Source organism: Vanellus vanellus, assembly GCF_965231255.1.
Source record: "Vanellus vanellus genome assembly, chromosome: 10".
NCBI lineage: Eukaryota > Metazoa > Chordata > Aves > Charadriiformes > Charadriidae > Vanellus > Vanellus vanellus.
In genome coordinates, this window is record NC_138915.1 from 24,102,423 (window position 1) to 24,119,355 (window position 16,933).

The window sequence follows — 16,933 nt, forward strand, 5'->3', positions numbered from 1 at the left end:
AAAGAAACAGCTGATGTGGAAATACAAACCTTAAATCAACTTCCTAAATAGCTTTGTTTGTTGTCATTAAAATAGTTAATGGAAACAAGAAAGCATGAGCTGCAGGGCTAACGATGCCAGTAGGTTTGTGCCTTGTGGCTGGAGTCCCTGACGTGTAACACGCTGCTGGCACCAGCCAAAGCTTTGTTATATTTGGGATATTTGTATTTCTTTCATGTAAATTCTCTGAAGAACTCAGAGGCTAAGCACATGATGAAACATTTCCCTTCTGGACACTAATTGGGTTGTTTTCCTTTAATTAGCCATCTGTTTTCATAAAATCTGGAGGAATTCCATAAGTTAGTTATCTATCTGTCAGATTTTACCAAAAGCTGACAAGGGGTTAAAAAGTTATCCCGGGAACACAGAGGGACAGACTGACAATGTGCCAGAATAAGATTTAATTGCCTTCGGAAATGACGCTAAAATAGATGCACAATTTATAATAGCTTCTGAAGACAGGCCCGCTGACAGGTTATAATGCAGAGCTCGGGAGTTCATTTGATTTTTTTAAAAAGAAAAAAAAAAAAAGATCAGGAGCAACCAAAACCCATCAACACTTCAACCATTTGTGAATTTTTGGGGGTGAAGGCAGAGCAAATACTGCTCCCACGGATGAGAAGAACTACTGCTGGATGGATGGATGGACTGACAAGACGTAGTCTGGAACAGGTTTTTTTTAATCCTTCAAAAGGCTTAACTGAAGTTTGGTGAAATGTTCAAGTAAAACGCATCCTAAGCTCACCTTTACCTCACTTACCCTGTGCCGAGTTAATTTTCTTTGCTAACCCCTGGTGAGCACCAGAGAGCCTTTAGAACCTGACAGCAATCTCGCACAGCACAGAGGAAAAGTGGCAAGATACTATTATTATCTATGGCAACCCACGCTAATAAACCCTACAGTTCGTAACAGTTGAGGCTACGGCACCATTGACACAGATTTTTCTCTTTTCTTTTTTTTTTTTTCTTCCCCCCAGCAAAATTAGAACCACGATAGGCAACAAGAGACCTCTCGGCATTCAGAGGGAGAGGCTGGGGGAGAAAGGCAGCTCTTCTGCCAGCTGGCAGGTCGAGCGAGCGCTCTGTCACCACCCGACCTGAGCTTTCTGCAAAAGCATACTTGTCATTCCAATATTTGCATGTAGCTGCACCGAAGACGCCTCGTTTCGTGACTTCCATCTATTTTACAGAAGATTACTCAGTTTGCTGGGCTGTGTGTGTCATGAGAAGTATCGCGCTCGGGACATCTCAGCAAGTCAGGCGGAGACCCTTCCTCTTGGGCATTGCTCCTTCTCTGCAAGGTCGGGCACCAGAAAGCTCCACCAAAACCAAATTTTAGCTCAAGCTGCAAGAGGAGATACAACCAAAAGGTGAAAAAACGTCCCGATTAAAACCAAAAATGCTCAATTTCAGCGAGACACCCAGAAGGGTCACATTTTCTATTGAGATGCTTTCTAAGCCAGAAAATATTTCAGGGAAGCTTTGCTTCTTCCTTCTAGATAAGATATATACATATTTTTTAAAAAAAGAATATATAGATATATAAATAAAATATAAAACTATGCTTTTAGTTTCACAAAGAGTTGCAAGGACACTCTTCGGAGCAACCACATACGGAGCCATGGCCAAGGCACTCAGCGAATCAAGGCAGAGCCTGGCAAAGACTCGTTCATGTCAAGGAATTGTTTAACGCGACTGCAGCAGCTCACCCGAGTATCCTCAGAGCGGTCCTCCTCGTGTGGTGGGGCCCCACACTCATCACGTCCCAGAGGAACTGCAGCACAAAGGATTTCCCAACGCCCAGGAGAAGTTTCCAGCAGAGAAATTATTTGCTTCCCGTTCTCCCTGGGGCTCTAAACAGTTGTCACCCCAGAAAGTCCATCAATGGGTCTTGCTCATCGTCCCATCTGAGGAAGCTTGTGCAAAGCTGGGCTTTGCTCTCCACCTCTGTCCCAGCCACGGACGTGCCTCAGACCAGAGTTATTTACTCGTTCAATCTTCACAAGCCTAAATCATCACAGCTTCCAAGTCACCCAGCTACCCCAGCACCCGAGCAGGTAACGGCAGCTCATGTCCCAGACCGGCAGGTCAGACTTAGTCCAGTTTACAACACGGACGCTGTCGCACGCCGCGTCTGACAGACGCGGTTCTGTCCTACAGGAAAAAGAGAAGCTCAAACTTACAAAGGAGCACAATTTCAGACAGCTTTGGGTACTGCTGTGCGTATTTGGTCTTCCCCAAGACACACACAGGCTGGGCTGTGGGTAACGGCAGCGACACAGCATAAACCATCTTTTGCTTTAAAACTCTCCATGTACTTTGACTTTCATAAATCCAAGACCATCCATAGGATCGTTTCAACTTTGGCATTTGGCAAAAGCAGAACAGACAAAAAATAGATACCAGCTGGCAGAAGCAGTACATTTGTACCCATGGATGGGCTCAAAGAGAACATGGTCTAACCTTGCCAGTATCCCTCAGGGCCTTCTCCAGCTGTGTCCCAGCTGGACCCGCCTCCCCTCATGGATAAACAGAATCAGCATCACTCTGAAAAGACTGATTCTTTTGGGGGTGTTGGTGGACAAGAAGCTCACCATGAGCCAGCAATGTGCGCTGGCAGCCCAGAAAGCCCCCGGCACCCCGGGCTGCATCCCCCGCAGCGTGGCCAGCGGTGCGAGGGGGGGATTGTGCCCCTCTGCTGCGCTCTGGGGAGACCCCCCCGCGGTGCTGCCTCCAGCTCGGGGGGTCCCCACAGCAGAAGGACACGGAGCTGTTGGAGCGGGGCCAGAGGAGGCCCCGGAGATGCTGGGAGGGCTGGAGCCCCTCTGCTGGGAGGACAGGCTGGGAGAGGTGGGGGGGTTCAGCCTGGAGAAGAGAAGGCTCCAGGGAGACCTTAGAGCCCCTTCCAGTGCCTAAAGGGGCTCCAGGAGAGCTGGGGAGGGACGTTGTACAAGGGCACGTAGGGATAGGACAAGGGGGAATGGCTTCAAACTGGAAGAGGGGAGATTTAGATGAGATATTAGGAAGAAATTCTCTCCTGTGGGGGCGGTGAGCCCCTGGCGCAGGGTGCCCCGAGAAGCTGTGGCTGCCCCATCCCTGGAGGTGTTCAAGGCCAGGTTGGACGGGGCTTGGAGCAACCTGGGCTGGGGGGAGGTGGCCCTGCCCAGGGCAGGGGGTTGGAAGTAGATGATCTTTAAGGTCCCTTCCAACCTAGACCTATGATTGTATGATTCTGTCCCACTAAGGAAGAGAAAAGATGAGTAAAATAAAAATCACACACTCAAAACCCCCAAATGCCACGGTTTCCCTGCAAGTTCTTGTTGCTGAGCAGTTCGATGTCAGGACCTGCATGACAACATTTGCGGCACAAGTAGGTCACACACAAGGCACCGGTCCCAGCACAGCCAACAAAGCCCTTCTTGTTCCAGCAAAGGGATGAATTGCCGAGCTCTCCATCGCCCCACGACTCCTCTGCTTCACACCTGGGTTTCTGCCGGCTTAATCCGTGCGGCAGCACAGCACTACACTGCTGGCTGAGACAGTTCCATTGTCAAAAAGCTCCCATTACGCCTGATTAACCTGTAGCGATAGATTCTCTGCCCTGTACTAATCTGGTATAGAGCTGATGATTAAATCCTCATTTGTAAGGCAGACCACATCTCTTGCATAGAGATCGCTGCTAGACAGCTCTACCACATACCCAGTTAATTACGATTTTTATAATTTGGGCTCCTAATGGTTTCTTAGTCAGAAAGCAGTTATGAAAAAGCTTCAGTACATAAATACTGCATAAATTATCATAACTTAAGACAAAAAAAAAAAAATCGGTTGGCGTTGTAAAGCTGACAAACTGCATGTTACAGTAGTTAGAAAGAGCACAGAGTTTATGTACAACCCGCACGGAAGCGCGTATTGCTCCTATCCGCTTCTTACAAGCTAGCAATCACAGATGGGCTCATAAAAGACTTGGAAGAGAAAATAGATCTTTGCATTCGGAATGTGTAAGTTCTACATCTACAGTAACAGATTTGTAATTCACAGCATGACATTCAATGAAAGACGACAGGGAAAGGGTGTTGTACATTTTAACATACTTACATAATGAGCAATTATGTTGAATGTATTCAAAAATAGAATTTTCCGTAGGTTGGGCGAAATCCACAATTAGTAATCCTTTTCCTTTCTAGAAATTCTCATACCTTGGACGGCTCACATAAATTTTTTGGTGCATCAACGCTAAACATTTTTCATCTAACAAACAGCAGACCCAACCTGAAAAAGCAAGTTTTATTTTGGAAATGAAATAATATAACGAAATACCGTGATTCTACAACACTTGACAGAAGCATTGCAAAAAAGTCCTTTATGAGAGCAGCGCTTTTTTTTTTTTTTCTTCCCCCCAGTCATCTCAAAAATGCTGATTTTATTTTGTTGTGGGGAACAGAGACGAGGACCTACTCCTTTCCCCTCGTGAGGCAGCACAATCAAAAAAGGACACAAACTCCCCTGCTCATGGAATACTGCTGAGGTCAGGAGATGGCCTGAAGGAAAGAGGCGCTACTGAGATGTATGAGGGGGCTGACAGCCTGGTGCACCGATTCCATGACCCTTCTGATTGCCTGCTGCCTACGGCACGACCGCTGTCGTGTGCCCAACCACCACAGCGATACACAGCAACACCACCCCGTTTTCGAATAATTATTCGAGATGGTCCTCAGCTCTAAAATTGTCCTCCCAAACTCCAGGCCATCTGCATGCCGTAGCCAAGCGGAAGAAGGAGGAAGGGTGCGATTTTGTTGGTGGAAGTGAAAAAGCTGCTATTAGCTTTGTTATCCTTTGGTATCAATCATGCCACCTCCAAAAGTCTTACCAGGCTACGTGCCTCAAGGATGGAGGACCATATGGAAAGTTTGTAATTAATCCAAACCAGCGTCACATGGAGTCAAAGTGACCTTATTCCAATCAGCGAGAAAGGCAATATAAAAATCACCTGCATTTGCAGTCACTTCTAGAAGCTACTTGCACTATAAATCATTCAGTCAATAATGATTCATAACAAACAGAGCTTATTTTAGTTTTATTGCCTGAGCTTGTAAACTCAGGCACACGGAGACAACTTAATTCCAGCAGTCTTCTATGCTGGCCTGGCTGCTGCACACCTCCTTCCTCTCCGCGGCAGGCTCCTTCGCTTTGGGTACACCTGCGACTCCTGCAGCACGTTTTATTTTTGACCTTCCTGTGCATCATTCCTGTGATCATTGTAGGCACCAGCATGTTGGTTTTGGCATTGTTTTAAACATATTCATAGAATGGTTTAGGTTGGAAGGGACCTTAAAGATCATCCAGTCCCACCCCCTGCCCTGGGCAGGGAAACCTCCCCCCAGCCCAGGTTGCTCCAAGCCCCGTCCAACCTGGCCTTCAACACCTCCAGGGATGGGGCAGCCACAGCTTCTCGGGGCACCCTGCGCCAGGGGCTCACTGCCCCCACAGCAAAGAATTTCTTCCTCTTATCTCATCTAAATCTCCCCTCTTCCAGTTTGAAGCCATTCCCCCCTCGTCCTGTCACTCCATGCCCTTGTAAAAAGTCCCTCCCCAGCACTCCTGGAGCCTCTTTAGGGACTGGAAGGCCACTATCAGGTCTCCCTGGAGCCTCCTCTTCTCCAGGCTGAACCCCCCCCAACTCTCCCAGCCTGTCCTCCCAGCAGAGGGGCTCCAGCCCTCCCAGCATCTCCGGGGCCTCCTCTGGCCCCGCTCCAACAAGTCCATGTCCTTCTGCTGTTGGTGACCCCCCGAGCCGGACACAGTATTTCAGGTGGAGTCTCACCAGAGCAGAGCAGAGGGGCAGAACCACCTCCCTTGACCTGCTGGCCACATTTCTGATGCAGCCCAGGATCTGGTTGGCTTTCTTGCTTGTCTTTTTATGTGACAGTTCGTTTTATGAGCAATCCCTTTAAATACTAATACTTTGATAACATTTTTGTTTTAATTTTGTTCTTGACTGCACAAGTGAGCACAGTGATTGGTGAGGACCTACGACCTGCTCTAAAACCTGCAGCGATGCCAGCACAGCTTATTTTCATGCCACGGTAGATGTCAACCAGCTCAGAAAGCCTGCTGCTCACCCATGCCCGGACCCCGCTCCTTTTGGGAACAGAAGCACTGGGAACCATTCTGGGCCGACAGCAACGTTACATCTCCGTGCTGAGGAGTTGGTAAGTCATACAGCCATTTGTCATTCTCTCAGGTCAGAAGGCTGCATTGCAAAACAGGATTTAGCCCATGAGTCACTGCTTGGCCTTCTGTACTCTAGAAAAATCAATTATCAGCTCAGATCGCCTTTCCTCTGTGACTCCAAAGCCAGAAGGCAAGCATCTTGGATGCCCTTTCTTCCAGAGCAGGAAAGAGAGAAAACTACGGCAGCATTATTGCCCTCTCTGATCTTTTCCTCTCTATTAAAGTTCTTCAGTACCAAAGTGCAAAGAGCAACAAAACCTTGACCTTCTGCAGCAATCGTCTGCATACTCCGTGCATTTATTGGAAGGGCCTCTTTAACACTGATGATCAGCAGAGAAGAGAGAAAACTAAATATAAACAGTTATGCAGGGCTTCTGTGCAAGCGGCCGCTTTTGCCTGGGAAGCAAGAATGAGTCAGGCACCTCTAAATAATCCCAATGAGTAACATTTCAGCAACAGCACATTAGGGTTAATCAGCCGAGCTGGGAAATCTTGAATCAAAGTTGAGTATATTCCTCAATGCGTTCAAAAAAGTAACAAAGCAATGAAGGTCCTGCACAATCAGGCTTTCATCTCCCCTCCCCAGCAGGGACACATATGGAAACGTTGGGCCCCCCACAACAAGATAGACATTGAGGGGCCGGAGCATGTCCAGAGAAGGGCAACGGAGCTGTGAGGGGTCTGGAGCACATGTCTCATGAGGAGCGGCTGAGGGACCTGGGGGTGTTCAGCCTGGAGAAGAGGGGGCTGAGGGGAGACCTTCTCGCTCTCTACAGCGCCCTGAAAGGAGGGGGTAGCGAGGGGGGGGTCAGTCTCTGCTCCCAAGGAACAGGCGATGGGACATGAGGAAGTGGCCTCGAGTTGCGCCAGGGGAGGTTTAGGATGGAGATTAGGAGAAATTTCTTCCCTGAAAGGGTTGTCCAGCACTGGCACAGGCTGCCCGGGGAAGTGGTGGAGTCGCCATCCCCGGAGGGATTTAACAGAGGGGCAGACGTGGCGCTGAGGGACGTGGGTTAGTGGTGGGTTTGGGCAGTGTTAGGGTGGTGGTTGGAGTTGGTGATCTTAAAGGTCTCTTCCAAGCTAGACAACTCTATGACTCTAAGTCACACACAGAAATGCTTTCCAAATTAGCCACCAGTAATGTCATTAAGAATTCGTTAGCAAAAGCCTTCATAACTACAGTTACATCGGTAAACATAAAATGCATTTTCTCATGTTTAACCAGCTAATTTAGCACAGGCAAATTGAATGACTCATTTCACAAGTGCTTCACGTTTATTTCTCAGCAAAATTAATCCTGAAGAAGGAAAACTGCTTCTATAGCAGGTATTAGTATACTTAGCATCATACGTGTTCCTCCCTGCTTTGCCTCCTTGGTTTTATAGTTTCCACACCAAGGAAAACAAACGACATGCCACGATAAAAAGCCAGTATCGGTTTAAGCCTCGGTTTGAAGCACTGGGGAGTTTCCAGCAGAACTCCGGGTTGTTTAAATATTCCCTCTGTCCCTTTATCCCCAAATCACCACCGATGTCCCAGAATACACCCAAAGGCAGGGGTGAAGTGTCCCCAATGGGACAGAAGATTGTCAATTAATCTTCGCCATTACACAGGAGAGAAAAACCAATTACAGACAAATACTTCAATCTGATTTCTCTGGTGAGCGTTACAGCCAAGGAGTACAAAATTCCACGTGTTTGATTTGATAAGGGATAGAATATCACATTAAATAATCCACTTCCCAGTCTGCAGCCCAAATGTCATGTTGTCAGACTGATACTGGGAATTTGTTCTAAGAACAGAGACGTACAATAACTTTGATGCAAATTCACTCATCCACAGTCAAATGCAGTTTCTCTTTGTTCAACACACTCTCACCTCACCCTTCAAATTAACAAAACCCTCACTTTCAGGCGCACGCTTGCATGTTAGCGCAAAAAGAGTAATTTTGGCACTAAATTCAAAATGCTTCCTGCACACTTAGGAAACAGGAAAAAGAAAAGATGTACTTAAATTCAAAACCCACCAGAACCAAATGAGATTTTCTTGAGTGACCTCTTCAATTAAATCAAAGCAGAACCACTGCTAGCCACCAATTTTCCTCCTTCTGGACTCAGCACCATAAAAATCAAGAAAACAAGTAATTTCAAAGAGATGGGACCATCCCCCCATCCAAAGTGTAATTTTCCCTGGCTGGTGTTTGACAGCGTGCCGCCAAGGAATTCTTTGCAAACATCCATACAGCTGCAGATTTCCAACACGGAACACAGATGGAGCTGAAGCAGGCAAAGCAAAAATAAAGCCCCTACAGACTGTCCAGGACTAATTTCTCTTCTAACGCTTGGGAAAACTGCACGTGTGGAAGACTCCAATGTCCAAATTTGTGAAAATACTTACTCCGTAGCCAGCGATGGCGTGTGGGTTTCAAGGTCTCAGCGTTTTCGAGCTGGCCAGGTGCGGGGATGAGGAGCAGCGAGACCTGTGCACTTGACCCGAGCTGCCCAACAGAGTTAGTTCATACTATGAACTATCCCATTCAATAGAAATTCAAAGTTTGCTGAGGAGTTCTCTCTCTCCCGTGACAGCTGCCACCCTGAGAACCCCTCGCCCCGGTGCCGCAGCCCTGAGCCCTTCCCTTCCTCCCGCAGCCGCAGCGCTGGCGGTGTCCCACGTTGGCTGTCACTGCGGGGAGCACACAGCTTCTACCCACAGAATGGGCTGAGGGTAATCCTTGTGTATTTTATGTTGGTATCGGGATCAATATTGGCTCATTAGTGTTATTCATGTTAATTATTTAGTCTTATTCTATTAAATCTCTATATTTCAGCCATTGTGTTTCCTTGTTTTTCCCCCAATTCCCCTTCCCAAGTGGGGAGGGGTCATCGGGTGAGAGAATAATTGTCTCAACGACAACAAATTGTGCATTTCTCAAACCATGACCCAAACTCACTCCACACATGCCGTTGAACCGCTGGGGAATTTGTGCAGCCACGGACTGGTGTTGCCGTACATGAGCTACTGACGCCAGCGCAGGGGAGCAGAGGGACTCAACCCGCTTGGGTTCGTTAACGGGCAGAGCTCGCTGCTCGTTGGAGTCTGCTCTTTGTGATAGGCTTAGCCACGCTCAAGAAGCCCCCGCGCATTCAGGCCACCGCCTCCAGCACGAGACTTCTTGCCACTGGAGTTGCAGAAGCAGCAGCACTAACCAGACTGATTCAGCCCACCCGTACGAGCTTTGAAACAGGAGAGGAAAAACTGTCAAGTAATTTCAAAGGCTAGAATGAGTTTTGATCTGGTTTTCACCATTAACAACACAGCTTGGAAACAGTTACCAAGGAACAAAACGTGCATTAATAGAAGGAACTGCATCTTTTTTGCATTTAGAGCTTTTGTTTTTAAAAAGCAAATCAGAGAAAATTTTCGGGACGGAGGCCCTCTTGAGAGAGATGATGGGGAGGGGGAGGCATGAGACTTGGACCTCAGATTGAGCCATACCTTTATTCCACTGATTCTCCCACAAACCATATCCTAGACAGCCCACCTCTACAAAGCCCAAACAGTCTGAAGACGCTTTTTACGGCACCAGAAGTTTTTACAAGGCTGATGGCCTATGACAAGCACGAAGCTGGCCTTAGCAAAGCATTGACTAGAAAGAAGCACTGGAAAGTTACCATTTTTAAGGCGATATTTTATATAATAGTAAGATTAAAAATCAAGTAATATATCCAGCTCAAAGCTATTCCAAAAAAAAAACAGAGATAAAGCACGTAGAGAAATAGCATTGGCTCTTAGACAAAGATAACTTCTTTTCTGAGAGCAATTCTGTTATTTCAAAGGAATTCTGAATCAGAACAAAGCCTTAAAGATGCCTTATTTCCTGCAGGAGCAAAATCATGAATATTATTCTTCTGGAAACTGTAGGTGCTTTTCCAAGAAAATGAAACTGTTTGCTTCTCCCAGGAAGAAGCACATCCTTCATCTCCCAGTTCTGCTGTCTCCAGAGCTCTGATTATATTTGGCTGGGTCGGGGTCCGGACCACAGTGGTGTCAGCTGCGACCCACAGGCCACGAGATGAGCTGCCAGGGTTTCATGGGAAGTTCACCTAAGCAGAAGAATTTTTCTTCAAATGACCTTTGGATATGGATGAATTTTAACTAAAAATATTAAAAAAAAAAACAGCTTTAAAGTATTTTTCTGAGAAACTCCAGGCCTGTGCTTTCAAATCTGATCATAAAGTTCTCAGGATTTTCTAAAACACTGCAGAACTGAACACGCTCTAAAGGAAGCCACCAAGCAAGCACATATCCCAGCTCCATCAAATACAAACCCCTGAAATCCATTTGCTGGGGCCCTGGTGAGGAATGCCAGTGCTGCCTTTTCCATCAAAAACTTCTCAGGTTTCTCCAGAGACACTTTCATCCATCAGTTTCCATTTGGGAAGATTAGGCAATCAATCCCTTCCCTAACGGAATCTAACATTAAATGCTTTTTAACGTCAATGTTTCTTTTCCACTTCTGGAGAAACGAATCAAGAAAATGTCATATTTTTCCTACATTTTTTTCCAGCTGGCATTAACAGGTAAGAAACACCACTCTGGAAATGGAAATACTTTCCAATCTCTGCCCAACAGCAATTGAAAAAGCGGTAACCAGTGGTGGGAACCCCAGAAACATCTTTCTTCGCATAAACTACTCAGATGTAGTTTAATAACCACTTAGATGAAAGTCTGACTGCAGGCCTGGACTGGTTATCAGGTTGAGTACAATCTCGCGATATCGGTGCAAATTGGGGTTTCTGAAAGAAACAAAAACTTATTCTGATTTAACAATCAAGACTTCTTACGCTCCTTGTGCGACGCACTCAAAAAGGGGCTGCCATTTCGAGGGGCAAAGAAATTGCCTGAACTTCGGAATTCAGAACTAGTTGAAATGGCCCAGGAACTTCCTCAAGTTTTCAGGGAAATAGAGAATAGAATTTTCTTTTGTGAAAACCAGGAAAAAAAAAAAAAAAAAAAAGCATAGCTTTCAGTTTCAAGCTAAATAGCATCTGGGAAACAGCTTTTAGCTGAATTAGGCTTAGAATGTGGTGTTTAATTAAACTAATCTGAAAGCTGAGGGCCATTATTTAATAAGGGAAGGTTTCACCTCCTGAAGAAATCACTACCATGCTTTTTGGCTGACAGCAATTTTGAGCAATGATCGCTCGAAAAAGGCTGCGGATTTATAGTTCTTGAAGAGGAGGTAAGCGAGAGGCCGCCTCGGGGGGAGGAGGGGTGTGGGGAAATCTAGTCAGAAAGTGCATCATGGCTACAGCTTTGGCATGATAATTTTTTTTCGTAACGTTCACGATGCAGAAAAAGCCATCGCAAGGAAGGTTCCCAGGCAGCGGCGCTGCTGGCGAAGCGCTGCTGAGCCCCGGCTGCTGCCCACGTTCGTTCCCTTTCGGAACGGCCCCCGGGCCGGCACCGCAGGCACCCTTAGGCTGGAGGGCATCCAGCAGCCCCGGGTCACAGGGCAAGCTAACCCAGCCAAGGTTTCACACGAACATCTCCAGCACACGCGGATGCGTGCCATGGCGGAGCCCGGCCTGGCTCGCAGAGGTTTGCCCCCGCTGCTCGCCGGCGGGAGCGGGGCCTGCTCCGGCTCACCCAGCTGCTGCGGCGGAACCACCGCGCATCGATCGTATCCTACAGGAGACACGATCGCCTACGGGGGCATCTGCAGCACCCCGCAATCCTTCAGTCCAATAAAGGCCAGTTTGCTCCAAACTAAAAGGAGCAGGAGCAGCAGCAAGCGCAGAAGAGAAGCACAGCCAGGTACTTCTCTTTATTCTTACTCTGCCTGGTTTTAGATCCCCGTTTTCTTTTCCTCATTTACTTTTCCACTTTGCTCCAATGCCTGAACCCCACAACGGAATGGGCTGGAAGGGCCCTCTGGAGCTCCCCCAGTGCCACCCCCCGCCAGAGCAGGGGCACCTCCAGCAGTGGCACAGGACACCTCCAGGCGGGTTTGGAATGGCTCCAGAGGGGGAGACTCCCCCCCTCTCTGGGCAGCTGTGCCACTGCTCTGCCGCCCACACAGGAGAGAAGTCCCTCCTCAGGGTGAGATGGAACTACCCGTGTTCCCATTGCCCCTTGTCCTGTCACTGGGCACCACTGGGAAGAGTCTGGCCCCATCCTCTCACCACTTGCCCTTTAGATATTGATCAGCATTGATGAGATCCCCTCTCAGCCTTCTCCTCTCTGGCTGAACAGCCCCGGGGCTCTCAGCCTTTGCTCAGCTGAGAAGTGCTCCAGTCCCTTGATCATCTCCGTAGCCCTTTGCTGGACCCTCTCCAGCAGTTCCCTGTCCTTCTTGCCCCGGGGAGCCCCGAACTGGACACAGCGCTCCAGATGTGGCCTCCCCAGGGCAGAGCAGAGGGGGAGGATGACTTCCCTTGACCTGCTGCCCATACTCTTCTTGATGCGCCCCAGGAAGCAACTGGCCTTCTTGGCCACCAGGGCACATTGCTGGCTCATGGGCAACTTGTTGTCTACCAGGACTCCCGGGTCCCTCTCTGCAGAATACCTGCCTATTTATCCTGTGTGTCCACAGTGTTCCTCAACAGGATTGCGCTTGTGTTTTTTGCCTGGTTCTTGCAAGAGCAACACTTCTGGCTTTCACTCACTACACCAAAAATCTCACTCTAAGCTTCAATCAATAAAGTTGTTCCTCCTGCAGCCCTTGAGCATTATCAGGGTGGGTCCTTACAAAAGGCAGAAAATTTCTTACTTGTCCTTGAGATAAATGTTCTCAGGCACTACGGCCTTATATTTAAAAGCTCTTGTAACACTTCACATCCCAGCTTTCCCCCGCTGCCAACTGAAGAAACCAACAAATAATCTCTCTCAAGCAAGACACGATTATTTGGATTTGTGAAGACGTAAATATTTACATATGGCAGACCTCCATCCCCAGCACAAACAGCTCGTAGGGATGTTTGTCTTCTGCTATAGCTCATTCCCACAGCCCTTTCTGCTCTTCCCCTGCAAGTCTGGTTCCAGCCAAGAGTCATCTCTAGGTTCCTTTCACCAAAACAGTAACTGCCCTTTCCAGCTCGGAAGAATTTAAAAGGAATAGTTTGGTGAAGCCAAGAAACAAATTTTGGCTGTATTCTCTTGCACAGAGGCAGGGCTCTCCCCAGTGCCAAAAGGGGATTCCAACCAACAGACGCAGCAGTTCCCCACGCACGGGGGTGACAATTTGTGGTAGCAACAGGATTTTCTTCTTCCTTCTTACTCTTGCTGTAAGAAATGATAGGCAGTGGGATCCCCGGAGCACCGGGTGCCTCTGCCAGGAGGAAGCACGCACAGGAATACCTCGGGATAAGGAATACAGAGTTCAAAGCCCGATCTGCAACTTGATTTTGAGTTTTGCAAAGGAGTTTGCAAAGAACTTTTTTTTTCCCTCAAGCACAAAGAATAGTAAAGCTCTAAACATTTTATAGCTCTTCCGTAGGAAAAGTTGGTTCTGTTTGTCCTTCACATTGCCCATCAGCATCACTTAAAAGGCATTTTAGGAGCTTAAATCAGAGCAGACTGCATGCTTCATGTGTCAGTTCAAGACACAATCAACAGAACAATTTGGAAAGTAGCATTTTGCCGCAACGAAGCTTCACTACCAAAATTTATTTCCATTATTTCATTCTCTGTTGTCAAATGCTTCCACCTCCCTTCAGAGGAATTTAGCTTGTCAATAAATACAAAGTAGAAATAGAATTTTTAAAAAAATTGTCTTTAATAAAAGGTTCCTTTTCCTTTTCACCCAAAAAAAAAAAGCTGATAGCAAAAACTTCACAAGTTATTACTGTAACTGAAGACCATCCTCAGTAAACTCCGATATGAATACATCATAGCTGGGCCAAGAGCCGACTTTGTTACAGCCCTTTAAACCCTGTGCTGCCTGAAAGGGTTTCCATCGCTCACAAGGGTTCACAGACAGCACCTGGAGTTTCTGCCTGACTCCACATAAGGGGGGCAGTTGGCTTTGCGTATAAAGAGCTTACCCAATGGAAACCCCTTGAGAACATTGTACATGGGACTGATCATGCATTCATATAATCCGGTGCAACAACACATTTGCCAAAAGGGAACACCAAATTTCCAGAGGCTGATGCATCCCACCCTCTAGTGGATCTATATTTAAAAAATAAAAAATAAAAAAAGAAACACAATGATGAAATTAATCACTCAAGATGTTTCTCTGAAGGGATCCAGAATATTATACACACTTCACCTCTAAATGTCTAAATTCGAGGAGATAGAGTCCACTCAGCCACCACTTCTAACCTATTCCTGGGCACTGCAAGTGTCTAAGCCATGCTAAAGGAGGAAGGTTTTCAAATTGCAGAAAAAATGCTTTAGTGTCTGTGGAATAACTCAAGACATCACACAAATCTAGTAACTCTGCAGAAGGCAGAGCTGAGAGCGCAATCTCGTTATGCAGTCAGGTCACTCCAGCGCTCTGGATAATCACTCTTCTTTCAGGTCCAGGTTTCTTATAACTGATCTACAGCAAGAGATGCGATTATCAGCAGTGACCATTTACTGCCAGACACAAAGACATCAAGAATGGAGCAAAAAAAAAAAAAAAAGATTCTTTCTCATTTTGGAGGCAACCAGGATTATTACCGTTTCATCCATTTATTGCTACTTCTTCCTTTCTTATTACTGCAGCCAGAGACTCACAAATTGCAGCTTGCTGCATCACAGTATTTGCTGTAAGATATATAGCTACAACTTTGAAAATGGGTTTTCCTCAACACCATGTTACCGTGAAGGCTTTGTGGCTGGATCTACACTGAAGCATGTGACAACAGGCCACAGGAGGACTGCACCAAAAGCAAAAATAAGAGGGCAGAGACAGAGACAGCCCCTAGAGAAGTGGGATGCTAACATCCTTGCAACCAGCACAAAAGCGGAGAGGTCTGCATGCTCCGCAGAGGCGGGAAGCTGCATTTCGCAGCAGCTGGTGACGAGTTTCCAATACACCCATATCATGGCTTCATTTTCACAGAAGCAAAAGTGATCTCTTCTTTACTGTAGCGTATGCGAAGCAGAACATGGCTTAATATGGCTTTGCAGACTTCAGACTGAGAGCGTTGTAGGGTCTGCAGTTCTCCCGTTGACTTTGTCACGCTGGCCAATTCTTTGCAGCCCAGTCTGCAGCTCAGCAACCAGCTGCCAGCTTCCCAGAGGAGTTCCCAGATTCTTCTCAGAACTATTACAGACAGAAGGTTTTTTTTTGAACGGGTTCAGGTTATCGCAAGGTACCAACACCGCAGACCGTAAGGCGGCTGCCAACGAGATCTCAGGAACGAAGCCGGGCTCCCTGGCAGTAACAGCTGTACAACGTGCTGTAGCCTACCATAGAGCCATCACCGCTCTCCCAATATTCTTCACTTCCTCTGTATTTCCATATCTTGCATATATTTGCATACCCTTATTTCCCACTTTTATAGCAGGAGAAGCAGCCCTTCACCCTGTATTTGGGTTTATATCGATGGCAACACCACACATCATCTAACAATAAGACAGACGATAGAGGTCTTGTATGTATTTGGTGGTGAAGAGACACACAGCTCCTTTTCACATACAGGGAGGTAATCCAAAACGAGGAGTTCATAGAACAAAAGCGCTCGTGTGAGCATTAGTCCCCTATCATATTAAATTCAAAATTTGACCTAAAGTAACAAATGAAATGACTGATGAGCAACATTTTTTTCCAGCGAGGCACTCGTTCCAGTTAAAGAGTTTAACATATGGTAAAATGTAATAAATCAGATGCAAAAGAAGTTTTAACTAATTACATAATGGCTTATTGAATTTAACGCTGGTATATCCTGCCAGTTCTTTCTGGGTAATGTCCTGGGTGAGATTCACTTACGCAGCAGGGCAGAATTGAACCAGTAGATTACAAACTCAAAAGAGGAAATAACTTTTTTTAGGGGAATCCTCAGGCTGGAGAAGAGGAGCAGAGTAAATAGCAGTAGGAAGGCAGCCTGGAGGATTTAGGATGGGAACACGCCAGCGCATACTTGCACACTGTAAGTGGTAAGGAAAACCACAGTTACTAAGCGAAGTCCCTGCAATGATAATACAAATCATGGATCCGTGTAGAAAGACACTTGGAAAAATTACAGCATGATGTCTCTTCCCTTGTCACTTCCCAAGCCTGACAGGCGTTGTCTAGTCTCCTTTTTGGAGGAAACCTTCCGGTGACAGATTCTTTAAAGATATCCTCTTTAAATGATGGGAGCAGCACAACACACAGGACTCAAGATGCAGGTACACTAATACCATCATGTTTTCTGTCCCTTTCCTTACAAACCCTAGCATTCGGTTTGCTTTTTTGGGTGCTCCTGGCACTTTTATATAATTATTCGTTATAAATCCAAGATAACGCCTTTCAGCATTAATAGCTAACCCATCCACACTCCTAACCCAAAGAAACCGGCTCTGTTTTCTGGTTGCAAGGCCGAATAGCAAAACCTGGCCACCCTCTGGGTCACGCAGCGCTGAGCCTCCCCCAGACCTTCCATGGTGTCACTGCAGGTGTAAGACAAGACCCCACAACCCCAAAGGCATTCTGGGGTCGGTGACACTCAAAACAGAAAGCGCA